The following is a 16,902-nucleotide window of genomic DNA, read 5'->3' on the forward strand; positions in this document are numbered from 1 at the left end:
TACCCTTAATCCAATTATTTAATTAGGTTGAGTCATACACATGAGGCTAACATGCAAATATTAATTAAAAAATGATTATCTACTTAATAAATAAAAAAAACCAAACAATATACCATCTTAATACAAAAATTATTTACATGTACTTTGTAATTATAAACTATATATATATTTACGATTGAACTAACAAATGATCAAGGTCACATACATACAAATAAAAATCCAATATAAGAATGTTTAAAATAAGAATATAAATAGATACGCGGCAATGGGCATTGTATTATGACTTCAAATTATAATACCTTGTAAAAAATAAACAAATAAATAAATAAAAATGGTGCGCATATATACATAGGAACAGAGGCATATACTATGTATGCATATTATAAGCAAACATAGAAAAGGGAACATAAGGCTCATTATACCATTCGTAATTATATAAATATATATATATATATATATATTTAAATAAAACTAGCACATGGATACATAATTATTTCCATAAACATGACAGTAAATTATACAAATATACGTAGGGTCAAGAAGTAACTAAATAACAGGCTTAATATACGAAATCCAAAACGTAACAAACATGTACACTGGGTCAAAATGAAACACACAAGGAACTAAAGGCCAAAATCTAAAATTACAAGTCTAAAAAGACTAAAATATATTACTATAAAAATGAGAGGAGTACATACATGATAAGTCTATAAAAAACTTCTAACCCATGTTAACCCAACACGGACACATGGACAAAACAAACCATAGTTAGACTTTTTATGATTATTATTATTTTAAGAAAATATTAAGTTTAAGTTGTTTTCCTCTTCACTCTCTTATCTCTGTTTTTTTTATTTCTCAATCTCTCCCCTAATCTTTCGAATAACGTTCATGTTCCAAGGAACACACTGCTCACCGACGCTCAGCGGACCACCATACGATGGTGGCACTCCTTACCTCAACCGCCACAGGTCTTGATCGCCTAAGGTAACAAAGCTAAATCTATCTCTTTCATTTTTATTTCTTGCTTGGTTCGAATGATAAAAAAAATTGATATTTGATTCTTCAAAAATAAAGGAAAATGGTAAAAAAAAATGTGCATTACTCTCTGTGTTAAAATGAAAGGGAAAGCTCTATTTTCCAATTTCATTCATTTAGAAACAAGCACACAAATACTGTTAGCACACTAGGACCCGTAAAAAAAATTAGGAAATGCCTCAAAGATAACATTTATTACTTTGGAAAATGATAGAGAATTACACTTGTTACAATGCTTTTCTTTCTCTATGTTGATGAAATCCCCTTTTTGTTGATAATCGAACCCCTATTTTGCTAATAATCGACCCCCTGTTAGTGAAATTTGTTTTTTCTCCCTCCTCCTCTTCGAATGGTCACCAAGTCCTCCCTTTATTTCCTTCATTCCACTGAAAGTCTTTTTTCCTTTTTCTTTAATTTCCTTGCATTTGGTGAAATTTTGATGGGTTTAGGTTTGGGTAGGTGGAATTTGTTTTTGACTTTGGCATGTGACTTGTTTATGGGTGCAGATTCAATTGGTGGCATGATTGGCGGCCTCATTCACGCAGATGGGAGCAGTAGTGAATCATACACATTTCTTGTGGCTAGCGGGTCGGATCTTGTAACCGGATCTGGATCCTGGATCCGAGTCTTGGGCTTGAACCATCTTGTAATTGGGTTGATATTTGTAACTAGGTTTTGGGCCTATAAACTATAATATATAACATTAATAATAGTAAGAATAATAATAATAATGTATTATAATATAATAGTTATAATAATAATAATATAATAATAATAATAATAATATAATTTTAATATAATATTTATAACCCGAACAAAAACGAGTGTCTACAAATGATATTTCTCTAACAATTGATATCAATTTTTCAAATGTTTTGATTTTATAACTTTTAATTTTTGACCTAAATTTGAATGTTTATGCATGTGGTTTAAATGAAAATGATATCTCTCTAACAATTGATATAAATTTTTTCAAATGCATAACATTTTTGGAAGACTTTATGCATATGCACTTAATTTTAACAATTGGTATTGTATAAAGTATTTTATACTTGGATATATTGAATTTCATGTGCAACTAACATGTTTGTTATTCTTTGTTGAAATTCAATTTTTTTTAAGTGTTAAGATCTTAAAGATAAATTTTGTTTGGAATTCACTTTTTAAGGGGGGCTTTGATTTTTCAAATGATTTTTTTAATGTCAAATTTACGACTTACTCTCCAATGTTATTTTAGAACTTTAAAGATTGAATTATTTTTTATATAACAAAAAGGGAGAGAAGTATTGGTTTGAAAAAATAAATTTCTTAATGAAAAATGGGGAGCTTAACATTATCATATATTTTCCAACAATTGGTAACAATTGATATCTTTTTCATTAAACATTTTTATTATTTGCCAAAAACAATTTTTCAAATGTTTTGTTATATCAAAAAGGGGGAGATTGTTGAACTATATTATGATATAACAATTTATGACAAAATGTTTTTGGACTTGAATTGAATTTATTCAAAGTTTTCAAAGTTTTCAAAAATAATTTAAAGTCCATTTAAGTTGGAATTGAGCACAATTTTTTTTATGAATAGTAATGTACTATATGAATAGTATCGATACTGTATGAACAATATCGATATTTGTGTGAACAATGATGAACAATACTGATACTCAAAAACATCGAATACAAAATGACTAACGATACTACTATAGTAGTACCAATACTGCTACAGTAATATCAAATCCAACGGTCAAAAATTCAAATACTACAAAGGTAGTACCGATACTCATTGAAGGAGTACCTATACTACATGTTCCGGGCAGTTTTATTTTGCAGAAAATGAATCCCCAACGGCTATATACGACTTCAAACTTATTATAACCTATAAAAACAAGCTGGGGACACTTGAAGAAGTAAGAGAACACCTATCCAAGCAATCAAACACAAGAGAAGAGTTTTTTATTCTTATTTTTCTATTCTCTTGTAAATATTTGTTCTTGTGAGCTTAATTCTTGAAAACACCTATCTTAGACAGGTTTTCTTGTTTACATTTTCTTTCATTGTAAAGGGGTTTTGGTTCTAGCTAAGCATGCTAAAAGTTAGGAAAAGGTTCTAGTTTAGCCCGTGAAAAACTAGAGACTTTGTAAAGGTTATCTCTTTGTCATTGAAAAAGAAAGAACAAATTAGTGAATTTGTTGGAAAATCCTTGCTGAGGAGCTAAGGTAGTGGATGTATACTTGGTTGAGAAGTTGAACCACTATAAATCACTGTGCAATTTTCTATATTTCAATCTTCTTACTCCCTAAACACAAAAACTAACCCGACCCCTCTTGGCAAACCCCTTCGATTATTGATTCGAGCTTCCGTAAATCCCAACACATTTTCTCTCAAAGGAGAAAAAAAAAGGTCATTTTTCTCCTCTCCTGAGGATATCATCTAATTTTCCTACCTCAAGATCATTTTCTCCTCTCATGAGGTCAAATTCAAAAGGGTCATTTTTATCAAAATAAAAATCAAGTCAAATACATGAAATCAAATCCATAAAAACATTCAAGATAAGCATTCATAAATTCATTATTTTGGTCTTTCAGGAAATAAAAGTTTGGTGATGACTAGATGTCCTCAACACGTAGGACTAATTTCATCCACATATTTGTCATCCTCAAGTGAACGATCAGATCTTCTAAGGGCATTTCCTCAACATGCAGGAGCAGACTGTCTGTCACCTTGGAGATTTTTTCTTTCTGAATAAAGTTTTGTCTTGTTTAAGACAGTTTTTCTTGAAACAAATTTGTTCTCACTTTAGATTATTTTCCTAAAAACAAATTTCGTCTCGTTTGAGATAATTTCTTTTGAAACATAAGCCTTTGAGATCGTTTCTCTCAAAACAGTTTCGTCTCGCTTGAGACAGTTTTCCCTCGAAACACAAATTTTGAAATTATTTCACTTTAAACAAAATTGATCTCACTTGAGATATTTTTCCTAAAAACAAATTTTGTCTCGCTTGATACAATTTCTCTTGAAATAGAAACCTTTTTTATTGTTTCTCTCGAAACAAAATTTTGTCTCTCTTGAGACAATTTCTCTTGAGAAATAAACCTTTGAGATTGTTTCTCTCAAAACAAAGTTTTGTCTCGCTTGAGACAGTTTCTCTTGAAAGATAAACCTTTGAGATTGTTTCTCTCGAAACAAATTTTGTCTCGTTTGAAGCATTTTCTCCTGAAACATAAACCTTTGAGATTGTTTCTCTCAAAACAAATTGTCTCGCTTGAGACAATTTCTCTTAAAACATAAACCTTTGAGATTGTTCCTCTCAAAGCAAAATTTTGTCAATTTCTTTTGAAATATAAACTTTTGAGATTGTTTCTCTTGAAACAAAGTTTCGTCTCGCTTGATACAGTTTTCCCTTAAAACGTAAATTTTGAAATGTTTCACTCGAAACAAAATTTTATATCACACGAGATCACTTCTCTTGATACAAGTTTATTTCCACTCAATTATTTTTGTTCAAATATTTGACAGGAATTCAATGTTAGTAAAGACTCTGTTTCACAACTCCATATCGAAGAAGAAGATTCCATTTAAAGTCAATCATTAGCCACCGACCAGATCTCCTCAACGTGTAGAAGCAGTGTCATCCTCAAATAACCAAACTTCCTCATCATGTAGGAACTGTTTTGTCTCCAAATTATCCCTAAATAAGGCTAGATATCCTCATCATATAAGAACAATGTTGTCCACTGACCAGATCTCTTCAACATGTAGGAGCAGTGTCATCCTCAGATAATCAGACTTACTCATCACGTATGAACCGTGTTGTCTCCAAATTATCCCTAAGGACAGCTAGACGTCCTCATCACATAGCAACAATGTCGTCTACTGACCAGATCTCCTCAACGCGTAGGAGTAGAGTCATCCTCAGATAACCAGATTTCCTTATCACGTAGGAACCGTGTTGTCTCCAAAGTATCCCTAAATACGACTAGACATCCTCATCACGTAGGAACAATGTCTTCCACCGACCGATCTCCTCAACGCGTAGGAGCAGCATCATCCTCAGACAATCAGACTTCCTCATCACGTAAAAATCGTGTTATCTCCAAACTATCCATAAAGAAGGCTGGACATCCTGATCACATACGAATAATGTCGTCCACCGACCATATCTCCTCAACGCGTAGGAGCAGTGTCACCCTCATAGCGTAGGAGCAGTGTCATCCTCATATAACCAGACTTCCTCATCACGTAGGAACCATGTTATCTCCAAAATATCCTTAAAGACTGCTAGACGTCCTCATCACGTAGGAACAATGTCATCCACCGACCAGCTCTCCTCAACGCGTAGGAGCAGCGTCATTCTCAGATAACCAAACTTACTTATCATGTAGGAATCGTGTTGTCTCCAAAGTATCCCTAAAAATAACTAGATATCCTCATCACGTAGGAATAATGTCGTCCACCAACTAGTTCTCTTCAACGCGAATGAGTAGTCTCTTCCTTAGACAATCAGACTTTCTCATCACGTAGGAACCGTGTTCTCACCAAATTATATTCAGATTGACCCAATTTCCTTAACAAGAAGGAATAACGTCATCTTCAGCAAATAATTTACCTGAAAGTGACCAGATATTTTCAACATGGATGAGCAGTGTCATCTTTAAAATCAAATATCAAAATGAAACAGAGAACCAGACAAAAACTCGTTGTCTAGTTGTCTTGTTGTCTTTGCCCTATTCTTGTTAACACAAGAATGGGCAAAGAGGGGCAATTGTAAACACCAGTTTTTGTCCGGGTTCTAATTTATTGTTAACTTATTATTATTATTATTATTATTATTATTATTATTATTTAGATATTTTGTAGGCTCGAAATTAAGGCCCAAACAACACATAACTCGAAGCCCAAATTACAAAAACAACCAAGCCCGCCCAGTTTCGACTCGACTGAAGCCCAATAGCATACCCAAATGGAGCCCAAACCCACTAAGGTTTCCTCATCCTTAGTCTTAGCATCTCCCGACACCATCCATTAGATCTGGACCCATCCAACGATCCAGATCACTTGAAACTAGGGTTTTCATTTAAGCCCTCCAGCCGCGAGATATTTCAGCTGTCGGATCTATTCAGATCCAATGATCTAAATAATAAATAGGGTCTATAACCCTAGCTGCTCTCCATTGTCACCGCCGTCACCTAGGCCGACTCTCCTATCACTGCTGCTACTACCCATTGACACCGTCGTTTTAGCCTACAGTGATAGGAAATCAACATCAACAATGAAAGGAGACAAATCAATAAAAAAAACCCAATAAAAATAAGAAACAAAACTCGAAGAAAAATCAGGGAAATGACGCCCTACTAACAGATCTTATCATATCTACCCAAAAGGCAACCATAAAAGGAGCATGCAAGGTTTTTTCGGGGGATTTGGAATACAGAAAAAGAACACAAAAAAATAGAGAGCCAAAAAATCTGAAAAATGGGAGATAAAAAACAGAGAAAACAGAGGAAAACCGAACAAAAAAGAAAAGAAAAAAAAAGGGAGAAACCTCTTACCTTTGATCGGATAACATCAGAAAACCTTAAGGGTTGCTTGGTCTTTGAGTCTTCAAAAGGTAAATCCTACATATAGGGCTCTAGGGTGAGTTTTAAGCTAATGGGGGGCTAGGATCCAAGTTTAAGAGGACGCAAGGAGCATTTTGGGAAGTTTTTGTTTCCTCCGGATGCTGTGAGTGGCCGTGAATCACCACCGGAGAACGACGACCCCTTTCTCCCAATGAGGGGAAGTTGAGTGGGAAACTCTCTCTCTCTCTCTCTTGTGAAGCAAAATGAGAAATGAGGAGAGGATGAGGAAAATCCCTCTAACAGAGCTTATATACCATGCATGAAACGATGTAGTTTTGAAATGGGTGGGTTTTTATTTTAGCTCGTGGGATAATCAAAGTTTAAGTCCTTCTGTCTTTGTAATCTCATCTTTCGGTCATTGAATGAAGTATCATGTTATCTTGTTTCGAGCCTTTATTTTTTTATGCTTACATTTAAGTCACTAGTTTACATACTGCGCCATGTGGGTTAATGTTTGAATCCGACCCTGAGGTTTACGAGTCTTATGTTTTGGTCATTATTTACTATGAATGCATTTAGGTATAATTATATTTTGCCCTTTTATGTTTCTGGTTTAGTTTATTTTAGTCCTTAATATTTTTGAAATGGGTGGGTTTGTATTTTAGCTCGTGGGATAATCAAAGTTTAAGTTTTTCTGTCTTTGTAATCTCATCTTTCGGTCATTGAGTGAAGTATCATGTTATCTTGTTTCGAGCCTTTATTTTTTTTATGCTTACATTTAAGTCACTAGTTTACATACTGCGCCATGTGGGTTAATGTTTGAATCCGACCCTAAGGTTTGCGAGTCTTATGTTTTGGTCATTATTTACTATGAATGCATTTAGGTATAATTATATTTTGCCCTTTTATGTTTCTGGTTTAGTTTATTTTAGGCTTTAATATTATTTATAGATTATGCTCTTTTCCAGTACCTTTATTGTTTGATATGTTCAATTGTGGCTATGGTTTGTTTGTAATTGTTGTTCAGTCCTTCAAGTTTCTTTTAATATCATTTTGATCCCTTAAATCACCAAATATGCTTATTTTTATTGTTTGTATATTAATATGTAGTATTTTCTTATTTTTAATTCTAGTCTTTCATGTATATGTATATTTTGTATATTACATTTCTATATATTATATCAAATAAATATTATTAGCCCTATGTGTTGTGGATATTTTATTCTATATATTTCAAATCGCACTTGTTTCCATCTTATTTCTTTATATATATCGATATGTCACTCGAATATTTTCAAGAACATTTATTTGTAGAATGGGAGTGAAAATCACTACTTGATTGAAGTAGTGTAATCCGATACGACGTTCGAACGAAATATGAACTTGAAAACACGAGTGTTTTTACGTATTGTTTTAAATAATGGTCTTTTTTATTTTTATTTTTATAATATTTCATTTTATTTTTATTTTTGTTTTATTTAATGTTGGTAATAATGATGTATGTTTCATAACCATTTTTAGAAAACAATTAAGTTTAAAAAAACAATTATGACTTTATTTGAAAATTTTGATGATTTTAAATTAAATTGAATGGGAGTCGTCATCGACCTTTGGGCTAGGAAGGTCGAATACCTTAAAACGTCTTTTAAAACAATTTTAAGAAGAATCGTTTTAAAGACAAAAATTGGTCTGCGTTATCAAAGATTCATTTTTTGGATCCAGAAGTCGATTACGCGTAGGGAATGATAAGCACCCCCACAACGCCCAAAAATTGGTACTTAGTCGCTTACATGTTATCGTAATGGTGGAAAATAAAATTTGAATCGATATTTAAAGTATGATCCATTTATTGAACAACAAGTAACTTGTTCTGAATTAATTATTAGAGAAAATTCTTCAACTTGAAAAGAAATCTCGAGATTTGCAATTCTCCATCGGGAAAGCTATCACATCTATTTCTTATCTTCAAAAGAATATTCTCTCTTCAAATTGTTTAAAATATTAAGCCGAATAAGAAATTAATATCAGAATTCGCAAAAAATAATTCATTACTTTTTTGTATAAAAGCATAAATTATTAATATATAGTAAAATAAAATAAAAAAGATATTATTATCATTTAATAAAAATGTACAATTGACTTCAAATTCACCCATCGTTTGAATGTTGTATCAAATCGCACTACTTCTGTAAGGTGGTACCCTTCACACCCATTCTATGACGAGTGCTCTTCGATATCCAAATGAAACAAATAGTACAGATCGATATCATTGATATGAAAGATATAGAATCAAACAAACAATTTTGCGTCAATCCAAATGCTTAATCGACTAATAATATAAACTAAAGTAAAACCAAATGACCAGAAGATTGAATTAGAAAATAGGCAAAATAATGTGATCAGTTCATAAAGTTTTGCACCTAAAAACTAAAACATAGACTAAGGTAAATTCCTAAAAAGTTAAAGGGGCCGAAACAGGAAATAGACAAATATGTTATCATACAGAAAAAGGGTTAAAATGAAATGATGCAACGAAAATCACTAAAATTAAAGATTAAAACAGAGTAGAAATCAAGAATCAAATATGGACTAATATGCATCAAATCAAAAATGACTAATCTTAAAAGTTATTTACCTCAAGATAAATAATAACAAGTAGTGACCAACATATAAGTATAATAGAATTCAGATCTTAAAGTAAAGCATGCAAAAGTTCCATTTGATGAATAAAATGAAACGTAATCTAATTCAGTAGGTAGAAGTAATAATAAATAGAACAATGACTAAAATATAAAAATAGTAAGTATCATATTCAAAGTCAACTATTAATAAAAATAAGAAGATAACAAAACTATGATTAAAATGGAAAAATAACAAAATGAGTGCTCAAAATAAAAAGATTTGGAACCTTTTCAGTGACCGAAATATTGGAATTACAAGATTTGAAACTCGAAATATAAACTTGAAATTTGCATTAAGTGACTAAAATGGAATATTACAAAACCTTGAGGACCCAAGAAGGGTTTACCCAAGCGCTGAATGTACATCCACCCTTCCCTAGAACGACGTCGTTTCATGCTTAGCATAAAAGCCAACAACCAAAGCTGAAAAATCGACTAAACTCTCATTTGTCACTGTTTCCCTCTTTCTTCATTTTAGAGAAAGTGAAAACTCTCTTATTTCTCCCCTCTCCACCATCGAAAAAAATGAACTTCGACCGCCCACAACCGACGTCGGAGACTACGACCACCGAATCGGAATCTCAACCCCTCAATCTCTCTCCCCTTGACCAACACCAATCTAAACACTACCCCCTCTTTACTCAAAATGAATCCCCTTTTTCAAATAAGAACCGAGAGAAAAACCTAGAGATCCAAAGGGTTACCTCAGGTTTTTCTTCTCCTGGTGAGGTAGTGGTGGCCAGATTTAACTCAACGTGAACTTTTTTCTTCTCTCATTTCTCTATTTTTTCGGTTCGAAAGTTTTTTTTCAATTTTTTTGTTCTGATTATTTTCTCTTTTCTTTTTCCCTCTCTATTTTTCTGCTTAGTCCAAATCCCCCCAAAAAAATATTGCATGTGGATTTTATGGCTGCTTCTTGGGTCCGAATAATGATCTCTCTAAGTACTGATATGATATCTCTAAGTTGAGTAGGTGAAATCCCTTATTTTTCGGGGTTTAGGATTTTTTAAATGGGGTTTTAGATTTGGTGGGATTTTGTCTGACTTGATGTGTATTTTACACTGTTCGACATGTTCTGATGACGACGGCGGCATGATACTATCAACAGGTGATGGCTCATGCGGCGGGAATTCGAACAGCTGACACGTGGATCATACGTGTGATCGGACGGTCCAGATCTATCTTTCGGCGTCGACGGCTACTGGTGGGAGCATTAGGGTGAAAACCCTAATTTTTAATCTAATCTCGATCGTTGGATCTCTCACAGATCCAGCAGTTGATACTGTGCAGCAGTTGGCGGTTGAGATTAAACCCCAATCGATCAGGTCAACTATAAACGAGTCTAGGTTGGTGGGTTAGACATGTGGGTTTGCTTCCTTCTGGGCTGAGTTGTATTGTGCCCTGTTTGGGGTTTTTAATATGGGGCTCTATTTGTGATGTTGTTTGCTTTGTTGGGGCTTTGTTGTTGGGCTTTGGATTGGGGCCTGCAAAATGAAAATAAATATTTTTAATAAAATTATTATTATTTTTATTATATTAATAATAAACAATTAAAATCCGGTTAAAAACAGGTGTCTAAATTATGTTTTCGAAAAGTGAATTACAATTTATTTCATACAAAATTTCGATCTTAATTTAATATTTTAAATTAAAGATAGAATATTCTTTTATAGAAGAGAAATAGTTGAGATAGCTTTTCTAACGGATGATTGCAAATCTCGAGATTTCTTATCAAGTCAAAGAATTTTCTTTAAATAATTAATTCGGAATAAACTAATTAAACTTTAATAAATGGGTCATATTCTAATTTTATATTCGAATTTATAATTTCCACCATTTGCGACAATATATAAGCGACTAAGTACCAATTTTGGGCGTTGTGGTGTGTTAATCATTCCCCATGCGTAACCGACTCCTGGACCCGTTAAATTAGATTTTTGGTAAACGCATACAAATTTTCGTCTTAAAAATGATTTTTCTTAAAAGAAGTTTTTAGGTATTCAACCTACCTAGCCCAAAAGTCGATAGCGACTCTAATTCAAAATTTTCAAATTAATTCAAAATTGGCGATTTTGCAAATAAAGTCATAATGTTTTCAAAAAATATGGTTATGCATCTTGTATTCGCTCTGGAAAGTACCTATATGATTAAAATGATTGTGCAGAACATTGTTGGTTTTGTCCTGAAGCTCCTTCGAGACAGCCATCACATGTTTGGGTCTCCTGGTATGACAGATGCTAACATCAGCTGTTATTTTTATCCAAGATACGTATGAGCTTGAATTTGTTATTGTATTTCTTGTGTGACATGTGTTCCTATAGTGGATCCATTCTTTCCATCAAAGTGTAATGGCTCTGTTTGATTGGCCTCCTTGGGTGTTTTTGATCCACTAGTTTCAAAATTTTATTTTTTGTTATGCCCCTTATAGTTTGTACTTTGTAGGACTAAGCTTTTAAGCACATCTGCACATGGGTTTCTCGGCCTAGAGTAGGGGGCCCAGCTGAACGTGAAGATTAGAAAGTTTTGGCCTCGAGTATTTTTCAGGTAATTTCAATTTTCCTTCTAATAATTTCCTCAAACTCTAGGCATTGACACGGCTAAAGATAATTTGTGAATTTGCTTGGAAGCTTGATGACTGAATTGTAGTGTCATTGATTCTTTAGGTTCTATTTCTTATTCATGTAATCATAGTCCGATAACAAAATACGCTCTTACCTTTTATTTTTCCATGGAATCTATTATTGTAAATACAGACAACATAACAAGTCGAACATAAACAAAAATAACGATTATACGGTGTTGTGGTAAGATTTGCATCTATAACACAATCCCATAATTGGTATGGTAATTAGTGTCTCTTGAGTTGGTAGTTGACATTGTACCTCGCAGAGATCTTTGCCTTGCCCTGCTTATTCCATGCATCTCTACTACTGGGGTGGGTCGATCATGGCTGGAATGTTGTACCTCCGGAGTTAAGTATTGTTATTTAGGAATTATTTGAACATTTCGGCCCATCATTACTTTTTGGTAACACAATTAGTAAATCTAAGAAATTTGATAAGATCCAAATCTATTGATAGGTGATTGTATTTATCCACTCAATTTACGGATAGCAATCATAATTATAGGTCTGATATCGTTATTCACAGTAGGTCAATGTATTAGCCCCAATTACAGGCGGGAGATGGAACTTCTTATGTTCTCCTCCTCTAGATTCACTCCATCCCACGACTCCTCATTATATCCTTAACGCCAACATTATTTGTCAACCATCATTTAATCATCGGTTGTCAAACTCTACCCAACTAAAATGAATTAACTGTTTATAATCGTTGTAATTCATTTGTTTCTATCAACAATCCTCTTTCAGGTAATGTCTAATAAACTTCTCAATTTAGGGTTTAATAACTCGTGTTGAACATAAGAATCATGATTTGCTTGCATTAACAACAACTAAGTTTGGGTTTAGTTCACTGATTCACGAAATGAGTTACGTTTTATAGTTTGAAAGTTCAAATTTTAGAACATATAATATTTTTTTATTTTCCTTTTCAAAATAAGAACTAAAATTTGATTAGCTGATTTAATATTCTGAAAGAGGTTTCCAACTACAAGCAATGATCTGTTCGTCCTAAAGTGAAAGTAGGAGCCCAATTTGAGGCAACCATAAAAGATTATTGAGTGAGCCATTCAATCAAACTAAGAGTTCCCAACTCGATGAAAACGTGATAGAAACCAGATTTCTCTTATTTTATTTGGACGGAAGGTAGCAAATACACATAGAAGAGAGCAGGCTTGGTGACAAAGCATGATTGCTTCCCTGGTCGCTCAACCATGATTTTCTGGGACTGCGATCGTCCAACATATCTCGAGGGTTAATTTCTTACGATGAGAATTAATGATGATCAAAGGTAATCTAATATTAATGAACAAACAATGAAGATGCCATAAAAATGGCTATAATACTAATAGATATATTAGCTTGTTTATAAAAAATATAAAGACAAAAGATTATTTGAGCCTCCTGTACTTTTTTAAAGAAATTAATGTGACTCTTGATTTTTTTTTCATTTAATATAGCCCTCGAACTTAGAAAAAGAATTTAATGTGACCCTTTAATCAATGATTTCTGTTATTGATCGTTACGATGTAGACATAACATTTTACGATACTGATGTAGTAGTACACAGTGCAGATGTTTTTTTTTCAAGTTCGAGGGTCAAATTATTTTTAAAAAAATCAAAGGCTTATTTGATTTCTTTTAAAATAAAAATATTTTAAATTAAAAATATAAAAATATTAAAAATTTAAATATAAAATATCATTAATTATTAGTATTATTTATTAAATAAAAAATAGATTATATTTTAATTTTAAAAATATTATTATTTATTTTAATTTACTATTTTATTTTTCATTGAAATTACAATAAAAAGTCTATCAAAATGGTTGTTCGTGTATCAATGAAAATAAGGATAATGACAATTCAAAACTACGGGAAGGAGAGCATAATTTTTCGTACAATTAATATTTAATAATCTGACTATCAAATATCAATATAAATATACTTGTCATATATGTAAAACTATGAACCAATTTGATCTTTATCATATTGGTCTAAAACTCTATCGTTTATCGATGTATAATTTAAGTGAATAAAATATAAAATATTATCATCAAATTATCGAAATATTAATCTATATAAAATTACTAAAATATATAAAATTACTTTAAATTTATACTAATTTAAGTGAATCACATCTCATATATGCTTGGAGTAATTAATGAAAGTATAATATTTCAGAGATTCTCTTGTATTTGATTAATCAAATGAAATAAATAAAAATGATAAAAATAAGATTAATGGGCCACCATGTGTTCCTATGCCTTGGACAAAGCTAGAACAATCGCATGACAACCAAAAGAGATCGTTGTCGGTATCGAGAGTCAGAAAAATGACAAAGCTGACTTTTGTAATTTGAATGAAAACTAAAATAGTTAATTAAATTAAAAAATAATATTTTAAAACTGAATATAACCTATTTTTTATTTAACATTTAATGTTACTTTAATATTTAACTTTTTAATATTTTTATATTTTAAATTTAAAATATTTTTATTTTTAAAGAAATTAAATAAGTCTTTGAACTTTTAAAAAAATTAATTTGGCCCTCGAACTTAAAAAAAATCAATTAAGCTCATCTGTTATATCATCAGTCACCATAGATTGTCGTGTCAACATCATAGACCGTCACATAAACACTACGAAATATCATGTCAGTATCGTAACAGTCAACGACTGAAACTATTGGTCAAAGAGTTACATTGAGTTCTTTTTCTAAATTCGAGGGCCACATTGAATGCAAAAAAAAATTTCGAGGACCACATTGATTTTTTTAGAAAAGTACAAAGGTCTCATGTACCCTTTTGTCAAATATAATAATTTACGCATAAAAAATATGAATTACACTGAATCCTTTAAGCATGATAAATTATTCAAATTGTAAACGGAAGAAATTGAGTTAGAATGATCAATTTATAATGAAATTTATAGTATTTGATTTGAATTAATTAATCAATTTATGGGAATTTAAGAAAATCTTTACTCTCTGGCTTACTTGATCCCAAATTTTACCTTGTGACGAAAATGCACGACTTTCTTAGTAGAGTGAAATGGTGAATTGAGAAATGAGGAAAAGGACGTAGGACCGAAGTGTGGACCCATTTGAATGTTAAAAATGATGAAAACTCTCCCCAAAAGAAAATCCCATATACATATATATATATATATATATGCTCACAAAATAAAACTATATTGAATCATTGTGAACTCAACCAAATCTTGCCAATGCCTAAATCACCACTCTTACATTTCCTCCTCCTGTTGATATTTAATGTCTTTGCCTTTCCTGGTAATGCCACCGCCGCTGCTGCCGCCGGAACTCTACAATTCAAGGAAGCCCCACAATTCTATAACTCTCCTGATTGCCCTTTGATAACTGATGAAGAAGACTCCAATGGTGAATCCTCCCTTTTCTGCTCGGACCAAGCTATACATGTGGCCATCACCCTCGACTCTGCTTACATCCGTGGCTCAATGGCCGTCATTCTCTCGGTACTTCAACACTCCTCTTGTCCCCAAACATCGTATTCCACTTTATCGCCTCCGCTACCGCCAACGTCATTTCTACGCGCCACCATCTCCACATCATTCCCTTACCTCAACTTCCAAGTCTACCCTTTCGATGACTCCTCCGTGTCACGCCTCATTTCGACGTCTATCCGCTCGGCTTTAGACTGCCCTTTGAACTACGCTCGGAGCTACTTAGCCAATCTCCTCCCTTTATGCGTCAGCCGAGTAGTGTACCTCGACTCGGACCTGGTCCTCGTCGACGACATAGCTAAACTCGCCGCGACGCCACTCGGGGACGACTCGGTCTTGGCTGCACCCCAATATTGCAATGCAAACTTCACTTCCTACTTCACTACAACGTTTTGGTCGAACCATTCGCTGTCCTTAACATTTGCGAACCGTAAACCATGTTATTTCAACACCGGCGTAATGGTAATCGACCTTGATCGGTGGAGAATAGAGATTACACGACGAAGATCGAAGAGTGGATGGAGGTTCAAAAGAGAATGAGGATCTACGATCTGGGTTCTCTGCCACCATTTCTGTTAGTTTTCGCCGGAAACATAGTTTCGGTTGATCATAGATGGAACCAACATGGTCTCGCGGAGACAATTTCAGAGGTTTGTGTCGGGATTTACATCCTGGTCCGGTTAGTCTTTTACATTGGAGTGGGAAAGGGAAGCCGTGGGCGAGACTCGATGCTGATAGGCCTTGCCCTTTGGACGCTTTGTGGGCACCTTATGATCTCCTGCAAACTCCATTTGCATTGGACTCTTGATGGGAAAACTTTAACCATCTTTCTAGGACCTGTTTGTCTGCCAAGAAAGTGAAAGAATTGTCGAGAAACGGTGGATCTGATGGAGAAAAAGCTCCGGCCAGTAGATTAAGTTGTAGATCATCATTATAGTATTAAAACAGGGAATCATATTATATTTCATTTTTTCTAGTTTAAGAAATTTGTTCTAATAACGGTAACGGGTTCACGAGAATTTTCATATCTGATGTATGATAACTGTAATAAAATCTGTGTAGCAGCAGAGCTGTTGCTTTTTGGGCGAGCTATTATATCCTTGTTCAATAAAAATGAACCTGCCCTCCAAAAATTGATCCAGGTGCAGAGGGTATATTTTTCGAATTAGACCTAACCAAATAAAAGATATATAATTTTAAGATCAGGTCGAATTGATCGAAACCTGATTTGTATTTATCCATAATTTTCACTTATTTAATTATTTTAAATTTATATAAAAATTAAAAGAGGTTAAATTATATAAATGGATTTTAACCTTATATATACTCGCGTATAAATTGCTCTCGATGTACAAGAGTTTCCATGTTCGAGTAGTGAGGACAACTAGGGATGTTTATCAGTTAAGAGTTTTAGACCCGTTCAAGCTTGTTTCAAAAATGAAGGTTTTCTATTTATATTTTATTCGATTTAGGTTTATAAAAATTCAAAGCAGTCTTACTTTTTAAATCAAAATCCATAT

The 16,902-nt window shown here is 33.0% G+C and overlaps 1 pseudogene; it reads left to right on the plus strand.

The window, feature by feature from the left end:
• The first annotated feature begins 15,115 nt into the window (after nucleotides 1-15,115).
• LOC120155555 lies at nucleotides 15,116-16,449 on the plus strand (annotated as a pseudogene).
• The last annotated feature ends 453 nt before the right edge of the window (nucleotides 16,450-16,902 follow it).

Source organism: Hibiscus syriacus, unplaced genomic scaffold (genome assembly GCF_006381635.1).
Source record: "Hibiscus syriacus cultivar Baekdansim isolate YM2019G1 unplaced genomic scaffold, ASM638163v2 tig00111197_pilon, whole genome shotgun sequence".
In the NCBI taxonomy this organism is placed as follows: Eukaryota; Viridiplantae; Streptophyta; class Magnoliopsida; order Malvales; family Malvaceae; genus Hibiscus; species Hibiscus syriacus.